Below are 11,950 nucleotides of genomic sequence, written 5' to 3' on the forward strand. Positions count from 1 at the left end.
AAACTGATCATTAGTTTGTTCGCACCTTTGGATGTTCAGATTCCTGCTGTGCATTTTTTTTTTTTTACATTCCCACTCACTGAAACATTACTCAAACAGGGCTTGAAAGTCATTGTCTTTTCATCAGGCAGAGGACAGTGAATTGAGGGGTTCTGGCAAAATTTTCATTTATTTGCTTCCAGACAGAAGATACACAACCTGGTCTGTGACTTCTTGATTTATATCTGGAGCAGATTTTCTAATTCCTTTAGCCCTTGCTTTAGCCCATCCTAGCTCTGTTCACCAACCTCATGTAAAATATCCTGGCCTTTGGTGATTGTGTTGGGACTTTTGTGGCTGTCTCTTCGTAAAAAGCAAGAGTTGTGCTTGGAACATGAACAGCTCCCCCATGCTGAAGAACTAAGCCACAAGGCAGGAATTGTTTCCAAATTTATTCACACCTTTTTTCCTCCACTTTCTAAGCATGGATTTCCCTTCTCTTTGAGCATCATTAATTTGCCATCCTGAGATTATATTCTGGTAATTCTGTGATATTTCTGACTCTTTGTTTCACCCCTTTATGGAGGTCTGATATGGCTTTCTACAAGCCCTGCTCCTGTTTCCTGTTTGCCTCAGCAAGATCATTTACAAATACAAAATCCATTTGTATTTGGAAACTGCTTCACAGTTATTCCCCTGGCATTTAGAAGAGGTGACATTTCTCAAGGTAATCTTACTTAATTACAACAAATGTACAAAATCTGTTTTTCTCAGTCACCACAAGCATGAAAATAATGCTAGAGGGGATGTTTTGTTCATATTCTTTAACAGCACTAACCAGCCCCAAAACCCTCTCTGTTCCGAGTCCTTTTGTGAGCTCTTGGATTTCCTGCTTTGCTTCCTGACATTTCCACTTTCTTCTCTGCTTTTCTTCCACAGATGTACAACCCTCTGGAAAACAATAGGCAAAGAAATCCCTTTGGCCACACGTGTCTTCCCTTTGGATACTTGCATGGGGCTGGTGGTGGAATGGGGCTGGTGTTAGTTCAGCTATTCAGTGGACAATTCATGGCTTAAGTGTGTTCTTATAATTGTCTGAATCGAGGATGTGGTTACACCCCCAACTTTCAGAAGGTTTTCTCCCATCCAGAGCAGCTCGGGATGAAAAAAATCTCTACAACAAAGCTGTCACAACAGCTGATATTCACCATCACAGCTTCCTTTCACAGCCTCATCTGTCAATATGAACTCAGAGGAGCAGAAAAGTAAATATATTAAAATTCTAGCCAGGCAGGGCTGAATATATGAGATATCAGAGAAAAATGCTTTTGAAAAATGTCTCTTTGAGTTGCATTGAAAACCTTCCCCCTGAGCACCCTGCCACCACTGGGCACTGACATCCAAAATCTCCTTCAGACCTAGACAAAAACCTCAGAAAATAAAGCTGTTAACAACAATGAAAACTTTGAATCTTAGTGCTTATTTGTGTCTGATACAAAGCACAAGATTCTTCTTACTTGGATGCTCGTGTATCTCATAGAAACATGGAATTTTCCTCTGGGAAAAAAAAAAATGTATAACATTAAAAATCAGGAATCCTTTTTCTGCCCCAAAAGCTGAGGGAGAGCACTAAAAGAGAGAAGTTTGCAATGTACCTTCTCAAAAAAGAATACAAACAAATTAAGCCAAACCTTTCTGAGGTTAGTCGTAACAAAATCACTGATTGCCACATTGATACAGCAAAGACATTAACACCTTTGGACCCAAAGCAAATGAGATTCCACATAACTTTACATTCCTGGAATTTAAATGCTTCAATATTAATTTCAATATTAATTACCAGTGACATGCTGAAGGTCTTGCAAAGGGAGGCATTCAGTTAGGACAGCTGTTTATGCATTGTTGATGTGCAGAATTGTTTTCTAAGAACCAAAGGATATCAGTTTATTACTCTGCCAAAAAGATTCTGATAGGAACTGCTGAGATCTGTCTTATGAAAATAATCTGTGCACACAGGGACCTTACTGACAGCTTTTCTTCTTCTCCTTCTTGGAATGCAAAATATTTTCCTTGGCAATATATATAGCATCTTTCTACTGGCCACAAAAGAAGTATCTTTTAACAGGAAAATACACCAGCAAAAAGCTTTTCCAGCCCAAACTATTCCATGGTTCTCTGTGGAGAGGTAAGGCAGAGGGGAAGGATGGCAACCTGTCAAAACCAGGAGACTGCAAAGGGCATCTCCCCATGAGCCAGATCCTGGCAGATATTCCTGCATCTCCTGGAGCTGAACAAGAGGATGTGAAAGGTCTTCAGTCACCCCTTGGTTGCTCCTGATCTCCTGTGCTGTACAGATCTTCAGGGACTGAAGAACTCTTGGTTTTCCTCTGTTCCCATTAATGGCATTTTTAAAAATTATCATGGATTCCTGGCTGCTGCCAGAGGGGTTTTTCCAAGCAGTGAATTCCTTGGTTTGTCCCCAGGAAAACTTAGCTGCAAGTGTAGAGATGAGCACCATGAGGGAGGTCCCCTCCTTTGTGGTTGTTTCTCACGTTTTTCACTTGTGGTATGTGGGAAATGAATTTGTAGAAAATTTTCAAAGTTTGATAGAAGGCTTATATAACATGTATTTGTATACAAACTTTAAGATAAGTGAATTATAACATCTGTATTTTCTCAGCCTTCACATGAGACTGAAAATGGAACAAAAGTTTTTAAAACACCTCTCAATTGCCCCATCTCTGAGTCAGAAAAGGGCTTAATCCAACACTGGTATATAGCCTGAGAAGGCACCTGGGATGGGAAATAAAAATTCTTACCCTTATTCATGATGTGGACACAACCATTAAACACAAACTGACCCAAGGGAGAAAACATTGCCAGTTGCAAATGTCCCTTTTTTATTGTGGCCATTAAGATGACAGCAAAAAGAAGTGACCAGCTTCTAAAATATGAAAAATTTTGATCCCAAAATACTTCATTAATAAAAGCAGACACAAAAATATCTAGGTGTAAAAATTTGACTTGAATTTGACCTATTTTTCTCCAATTTTAGGTCAAAATATTTTTTTGTAAGCAGAAGGTACCTTGGCTTTTTGGATGTGCTCAGGAAAGAGCACTGCCCATAAGGATGATGTTGGAAAAGTTTATTTCAGCAGCATGGATTAGCAAAGCAGAGGGGAAAAGAGAGTGAAAATATGTATGAAACCCTAGGGAAATTTTGGAAGCTTGTTCTCCTATGAGAACTAGGTGATACAACAAAACTGAATGGCCTGGATAAGGTAGCAGCCCTTTAGTCCAAATATCTGCCTCCTCTTCTATTAAAGATTTGCTCTCTTCCTCCTTGGACTTTCAGAGGTGAAATGCTTTCCATAGGGAGAAAATGCATTGAAGTGATTGGTCATTATTTCTTCTTAAAGCTGTCTTCAACAGTCCTTTGAAGTTTGCAAGTTCAAATGTCTCCTGTTTCCTTTCAGAAGGTTTGAAGGATTTGGGAAGGTGAACAAGCAGATCTATAATTACAGAGCAGTTGATGGTAACTGCCCTCCTTTGTGAGCATTCTGGGGCCACCTCCAAATTTAGATGCTTGAAGAGAACTGTCCCGTTTTAGTCCTGCAATAGTTCAGATGCCACCACTGCATAGCAGAAGGGAAGCCTTTCTAAAATCCAGGGAAGATCCCCTTTTTGGCACAAAGCATCGAGGGTTTTGTTCAAGGTCTGCACTTTACAGGTTAAAGAAAATATTACTTTTTTCCACAGCATCAATCCTCAATGCTGTGGTGCCTTTATTGCTGAAATATGTGGATTTGAAGAACACTGAGGAGAGCTGTGAGGAGAATTTAGAGACATCCTGGTGCTAATGCAAATGTGAGAAACGCAGGACAGTGGGGAAACACCTCCAGTGGCTGCAGAGCTCCTGGAGGATCTAGCCCCCTGTGGGATGTGCAGTTCTACCAGCTTGGAAATATCTCTGACACCAGCTGCTTGATTTGCAAATTTTTGTCTTAAAAGAAAGAAAACTAGGTCTGATATTGTCAAAATATATCACAAGATCTCACACTTTGAGCTGAATGCCTGTTTCATTTGGAAATACCTTTTTTTTTTTTAATTTGGAAATAACCTCCTGTTAGTAGTTCTTCATGTAGGTTTGGTTATTCTGTCCAATAATGCATCATATGTGACAACCAGACAATAGTTTGTCTTAAATCAATTCTTATATCTAGAAATTACTCCTTGCATGAATTTTGGAGGGAGAAATGGGCTCATTCACTGAGTGTGACCAGAATTCAGTGCCTTTGGATGCTTCATTAAGAAAGAACTGACAGGTTTCTGAAGCAGGTCATGGCTCCACCTTCCTTTTGTGTTTGTATGAGGAAAAGCCACACAAATGTTGCTTTAGGGAGCCAGAAATGATCCGGTCTGAAAGAAGTCCCCTGAGACAGTGTCCCTAGAGGATAGGTGACACACTGTGCTGGGCACAGCATAGCTGTGGTGTGACCCTGCGTGCCTGCTCTGCACTGCAGACACTGGAGGCTCACAGGCATGTGTTGCTCAGACCGTGAAACCAACTGAAAATTATTCTTAAATCCTTAGACATTTTTTCATGGCAACGTGGGTCTAAAACTACAGCAGCAGAAACTGAGTTTATTTGTGTCCCATAGCCTGTCTGCTCCAAGTATCTGTTACCCATTTTCAGTAGTGCATACGGAAAGAAAGCCCTCAGGATCAGATTAACTCTTTCTTTCCCCAGTTCTGAATGAAGAATGAAGCTGTATTTCGAGTGCTTTACTGGAAATGTGCTCAAAAGTAGCCATGAAAACTGAGATTATCTATTGTCTTTGATGGTAAAACAAAGCTCTTCAGAACCGAGTCACAGACTTTAGAGAGTTTGCTTTCTTGATAAATCTTGGAGACAATCTAGGTTATGTTCCATGTAAAGAACATGTTGGTTAATCAAAGGAAAAATTATTATTTATTTTAGAAACCGGTGAAGCATTTGGTAAAAAAGCTATGGAAAGACTGAAAGACACTTTGTGCCTCTCTTCGTGCAACACTGGTAAAACAGAATAGGCAAGGAGACGTGGACAGGTGAAAATGCAAAGAGAGAGAAGAAAAATACTCTTACACCTTGAGCTGCTCTTGTGGGGCCATTTCCTCCGTGAGGCTGATGGAAGAGAAAGAAGAAAAGAAGCAGGGGCAGGTGGGGAATCAAAAGGAGCATCAGTTTAGAAAACTGTCCTGGAGAGCCCTGCCAGGTGAAGGCCAGTGGGTTTTTATTCTGCACACACCTGCAGGACTAAAGCATTTTATCTGAGACAAACAAAATGCATCTTCTCCCACCGATGTCATCATCCACTTGTCAGTGTGACACTTCAATTTCACTGATTTATGAAACAAACTCGTAGTTTCTATTTGGCCAAATGGCAGTAGCAAAACAGGGATGTATTTAGTGGATGTGAACCCATGTTTTCAGCTTTGGGTGCACATGTGTGCTTGTACTTGGAGGCACCACAGGAAGGGAAGTTCATATTATCCCAGGAAACAATGGGATGAGGCTCTTGGAGCCCACCATGGCAGCCTGGGCAGGAGCCCCAAGGCAGTCCTGCAGGTGCTGGAGGGAGCAGGAGCTGGCACAGATCTGCACTGGCTCCACATTTGCTGGTGAGCAACTAAAATAAACCTGAACAAACCAAATGCTAATCCAAGAACAAAGGCTGCTCCCATCCCCGCTGGGTACTGTGACCGTGCAGGAGTAGGGGCAGTAGAACCAGGATTACATTTCAGGAACTGGCTCAGCTCTACAACCCCACTGTATTTCAGCTGCTCTTCAACCTTAGTGGTTGCACAAGGCAGCACTTTCAAATAATTCTGCATTTCAGAGACGAGGTTTTCTTGCTCCTGCAAAGGTGCAAACCTGCCAACAGTTCCAGGACTACTGGGACTGTGTGAGATTTCTTTCTCCTTTTTACTTCCAACTAAAGCAAAGGTAGGTCTCTCCCTTTCTGAGTGATTTTTGTGCAAATCTTTGCAAAGCTTCAGTCCACTTGTGAGAGGGGAAATGGTTTTGAGCCAACTGAATTAATTGCAAATTGATTTAATGGGTTCAGCCACTGAATCTGAGTAACCAGGGTTTTGAATAACTGAGATACTTTTCAGTGTAAGCAATAAATGCCAGGGATAGAACTGTATTATAGGCAACAGAGACTATGACTGAGCTTTGGATAATCAAGATTCTACTTTGTATCATGTGTACTTTGGCAGCAGACGATTCCTGCAGGAATAAGAAAGAAAGAACATGTGCAAACTGCAGCATGACACTGCCACCGTGACCTCGTCAACAACTTCAAGGTCATCATTTAGAAAATCCTTCAGCTTTTTTTTTTGTCGCCTGGTTACACGTGGGTTGTCAAGATTTATTACAATCATTGCTAGAGAACACCTGCTAAATGTCAAAAGATTCCTGGGAATCTTCAAGTGTTTTGCTAAGGCAAAACTGCACCTTTTACACGGCTTTTGAGAATTCAGCCTGATGGAATACAGTCCAGTCTCCAGTGACTCAGGGTATTTTATGATTCTGATTCTATGATTTGATCATGCCCTAAAGCAGAAACACAACCACGAGTGGTATTCAAACATATTTGCCCTCCAGACAAACTTACCACTGTCTGAAATGATCCAGTTTTGTTTCCTGGGATTCCTGATGTATTTCATACTCTGAGTGAGGACCAGATCATTGGCTGAAGTCAGATGGCATTGCTGTAATGGCTTTGCTGAAGCTGAGCACTTAATCAGGTGCCTAAGCACTGTCTAAATGTATTTGGAAAAATTAAATTTGACTTGTGAAATTTATCCTAAACAAACATGGAGAAAGAACTTTAAGTTTCTGGAGGTTTTTACTAAAAGTCACCATGTGTCTCCTTTGCTGAGACAAAGCAATGTTCCTCCCCTACATCACCATTTTATTTTCAGCTCTGCAATTCTCTGTTTCTTTTCTTTTTCTTTTTTTTTTTTCTTCTTTCCCTGAGCAATGAAACTCTGTCTGCTTTTCAAGACTAATATATGGTCCCTGAGTGAAGGCAAGGCTGTGACTCAAATCAAGGGTTCTGTTGACATTATAATCCTTAGAAGCACAGCTGGAGCATTTCATGAACGGTAGCAAAGACCCTCCATTGATTTACTGCCTTGGTATTCCATCAGGAGTCCATGTTCTGTGTCATTGGCTGCAACTCTCAAAAAATAACTCAGTGAACTTCTAATTAAGGCATTTAGCTCCTTGCCTATCTCGTAAGAAAGGAGCTGCGCTATATGTGAGATGCTGCTGCTGACTTTATGGATTCTCCCCTATTTTTATAGCAGGAGGGCTTCAGGCCCTAAGAAGGTCCTGTGGGCTATAAACAGGATAAACACTAAAGTCTCTCCCTGACCCTTCCAGCAGCGTGGGATGGCAGGAATTTTCAAGTGTCTCCCCCAAGCTCTCTCCAAGTTCCTTTCCGTCCCGGTTTTACAGAAACCTTTCATCATTCCTCAAGCAGAAAAATACTCATCACGGCGAAGCAGGGACCCCCAACTCTGCTTCTGGGCATGAAACAAACCCTTCCCTTCCTGCAGGGCCGGTCCCCAGGCACAGCATGCACGAGAGCAATTTGGGAGCCGTGCTCTTTCTCGGCTCGCCCCTCGTTCCCCGGTGGAGCGTGGCCGAGCTGCCAGCCCCCACTGACCTGAAGATGAGAGTTCCCTAGATTGTTTCCAGCTTGCACCGCTAGCCCCGCTGAATGAATAGCCCCGGCAGTATTTTTGGGGTGGTGACTCACCACGAAGTCATGAATGGTCCCTTAAGAGACCATCAAAAGCCCCCTGGTAAAAGGTTTTTGTTGTCCTGAGCTCCAACACAGTTTTCTCAGTTCATTGTCCAAGTAGAGAGTTGGGACTTAAAAGACAGCAGAGGAGAGATGCAGCCCCTGATCTGACACCATTCCTAGTTATCCCAGCCTACAGCAAGAGCCAGAACAGTCTTCCCAGTCACTGCAGGGGCTGCCAAAGTGCCAGCCAGGACCTCCAGGAAGATAAACGTCATAGAAATGCCAGGGTTTAGGGATAAAGGTGTCTTGGCAGATCTGGTATCAAGGGTGTCAGTCATGTTTTCTTTTGTCACCTTCAGGAAGCACTTTGTGAACTTCATTGATCCTCTCAAATATAACATCAAGTTGCCAGGGATTGTTATCACAGTTCTTTGTACCTCCAAGTGTGATGAGATTCAACAGCTTGGGTAGGACCAGAGAAAAACTGGTGTTGATGCCTGGTCTGGATTCAAAAAAGGGCTTGGAATGGCTGTAAGTTCTGGAGTTGTGAGTGTTATATTTGGACAGAAAGACAGCTGTGAAAAGGAAAAATGGCATATGTCCATTTTTTTGTCTGAACACAGGGCAGGACATGCAGCCCTTTAATAGGAGGTGTTGCCTGTTTACCTTCCTTCATCTCTAACATTTGTGTTCTTCAGGCACCTTCACTGGGTTCCAGGCCTTGGCAGGCATCCCTTACTAAGCCAGAGGTGCAGCTGGGCAGAGCTCTGCTAAAGCCACCGGGTCAAAACCTGCCCAGATGGCTGTTGGCACACCCAAGAGCTCAGTGACACAGATCCCAGCGAATAATTATTTGCAGGGCCCATCAGTGTTTCATCTGACCCACATTTTTGGCACTGAGTACTCCAGGAGGCAATAGGAAAATGTTCTGGAATTGCCCTCCCGTGACAAGGCTGGGTCTCACCTTAGCAACAATCCCTCCCTGGAGGCGATACCCCAACCACATCTTCTCAAAAGTGGGCCATTAGAGACAAGAAATAAGTCAAAGGAAAGCCGAAGACAAAACTTTTGAGCCCGGAAATCTCACTGGGCGAAGCAGAGCAGATCTCTCCTGAACCACTTCCAGCGTTGCAGGGTGATGGAACAGGTTTGAACACTGCGAGGTGTGCAATTCTCCTGACAGAATTTCCCAGTTTGACTTCTCAGGGTGGCCCCGTATCCTGTGAGAAGCTGGAAAAGTTTCTGGCAACACCAGGCATGACTGTAAGAACAAAATTCTGTGTGTTGGTGGACTTGCTGCAGTAATTTTATCCCAGTCAACTTGCTGTGAGCAACTAGGTGGAGAGAGTGGCTAAGGACAGAAAGGCTGGGCTGCTGCTCCATGATTCAGCTGAAACCCTTTCTCAAGAACTGCTCAGTACATTCCTTCTGGAAGTGTTTAGCTGTGGTTTCTCTCACGGGCCTGAAGAGGAAGAACTCTTACCACAGCTCACTTTCAGAACAACAGAAAATTTTCTAGTCCATGTATGGCTAAAGACTAAGAGCAATGAAGCCATGAAGCATTCCAATTATTGCTTCTTTAAAGGAATATCTTAACATTGTTCTCGTCCAACAAACTAAATATTCCATCATATTAATTTCTCTTGGAGCCCTGATTCCAATTTGGTGAAAAAGTGAAAAAACCCCAGGATCTGATATTAGCAAAATAATGCAATGTAAAATAAAGAGAGTGTGAGGTTTATGACTGCTTATTTGGTGGGGCCGGGGTTATCCAATGGGAGAAATACTACCAAAATCCAGTGAGATATGGTTACCAGACAGGAATCCCAGGAGATTCTGTTACCACGCAGGAATCCCATGAGACAGTATTATCAAGAAGGAATCTGTAGTATTCAGTTCAACACAAGGCAGTAATATTAGATTTTTAGAATTAAATCCTGTGGTATCTTGTTTTATAAGAGTTGGCATAGGAGGGACAGAGAAAAATGCAATGGAAGAAAGATGCCTCCCCAGAACCTGAGCTGGGATCCTTAATTGTTACACTGCTTTCCAGCTGAAATAAAACATCACAAACTTTTCTTCATGGTCCAGAGATATTTTTACTCCGCATAGTACAAATAATTTATTAGTGAAATGTATTTTAAATTTTTTTCTTTGCTTTTGCAAAATACAGGTCCAAGCATTAAAATGCCAAGGTGTGAACACCAACATGACTATTTTTGATTGACATGAATATCTTCTGGATTTATTTATTTGTAATGGGTTTACTTTTGCCCCAAGCAGTACTGTTTTGTTAAAAATGTGCAAAATGGCTGTTTTATATCAGCATCAAGCAACTTGTGAGCTGTTCAGAGCAGTGCCTTACCCTTCAGGATTTTTTGACACCTCGCACCATGTCTGCAGTGTTTGAACAACACAGAAATGTTAGAGAATTATTTTCCTCTGTTTTTTTTTTGTTTGTTTGAGGTTTTTGTTTTGTTTTGTTTTGGTTTGTTTTGGGGTTTTTTTGTTTGTTTGTTTTTTGTTTTTTGTTTTTTTTTTTTTTTTTTGGTTTTTTTTTTTTTTTTAGTAGTAGTTTTGTTTGCTGTTTTCATCTGGTCACAACAGCTAATTCTGAATGCTCATCATCCTTTATATAAATGTAGCATTTTGCCTGCCTGTATCATGGTACATCTGTATGAATATTTTGAATATTTAATCAGATAACATCTGGTCAAGGACAGAAGTCAGTCAGTGTAAAGACTTCAGTGTGAAGAGACAGATCAATTTTGTGATTAGCCTGAATAAAGGCTGAGTGTGTGTTAAATTAGGACCTAAAACCAAATTCCAGTTGTACTTTTAATTCATCTGTGTTTCTAAAAAGGTCCTTTGAGAGTGAGATCTCTGTGTTTTGGCAGGTGAGGGACACACAGTGGGTCACAAACACACGTGGCTCCACACAAACAGTCGCAAACCTGTCAGGATGGTTCGTCTCTCCAAAGCTGATTTTATGGACAAGGGAGACAGAAAAAGGCAGGAACTTTGGCAAGAAGTGAGAAACGAGAGTGGAAACTTATTGGGAAGAGCATTGCTAAAACATGCTGGGAAATTCTGAAAAGGAAAAGCCAACAAACATGGGTGCTGTGAATTGAGACCAAAGCCATGAAGTGGCTTTGCAGATCCTTGTGGCTCCCTGGACCCAGCCCTTGGTGTGACATGTGGCCCTGCACCCCCCTGGCTGTGCTGCCAGCAAGGGTGGGACACGGCCAGCTATCCCCGGGGCTCTCTGAAGCTGTGGAAGGACTTGTCCCTGGCATTCAGCTGTGCTCACAAGCCAAGGAAAAAGAAAAAGAGGTGGCAGGAAGGAGTATAAAACTCAAGAGGCATTAGCCTGTTTGCTGTGTTTGTGAATCCATCTGCTTGAGTGCCTGTGAACAAGAAAGCTGGCGCAGCTGAATGGCAGGCTTAAGGAAAAGTCAGCTCAGCTTCAGAAGAGGGTGTACAAACACTGATCAGATCTTAGCCCTAAAAGACATAATCAAACAATGCTGGGAGCCTGGAAGACCTCTGAATGTGCTAAGTGGACCATTAGAAAACACAACACCTATAGTGGGGATGTTGGTGATACAGAGGTACCAGGGAGATTACACAGAGAGATTACTGGTGATGACAGATGGAGAAGTTACTGGACCCATACTTGGGGAGATGCAAATCACCTCTGGTGTTTTTGTGATAATGATTTCAACCCTGTAGGTAATGGTTTGGGACCATTAGCTCACATACCGTGGCTTTACCCATGGATGCTGATGGATTGCAGCCCTGGGGACAGGAGAATTGTGTCACCCCACTGTCCCGGGGCAGCTGGACTTCCCTCTGTGGTCTCTGTGAGCAGCTGAGGCACCTCACACACCTCTGCTGCACTCCTGGCTCAGTGTATGACACATGCCTCTGCCCAGAAGCCTATGGAAATTTTAAGAGGGAACATAACATGTGAGTGAGCCCACAATGAAATTCATTCTCAATGTGCAGTGACCATTTTCAAGACAGAAAAGTGAAATGACTGGGTTGTCTTGGAAGGATTAACAAAATTGGTACATTCAATATCAATCTGAGAGCCAGGACAACAGTTCATGGATCTCTTGAGGCAATCTGTCAGGGAAATCTCACCTGTATTCATGTAACATTTCACAAAG

This window comes from Onychostruthus taczanowskii, unplaced genomic scaffold (assembly GCF_017590055.1).
Source record: "Onychostruthus taczanowskii isolate IOZ18803 unplaced genomic scaffold, ASM1759005v1 scaffold101, whole genome shotgun sequence".
Classification (NCBI taxonomy): Eukaryota; Metazoa; Chordata; class Aves; order Passeriformes; family Passeridae; genus Onychostruthus; species Onychostruthus taczanowskii.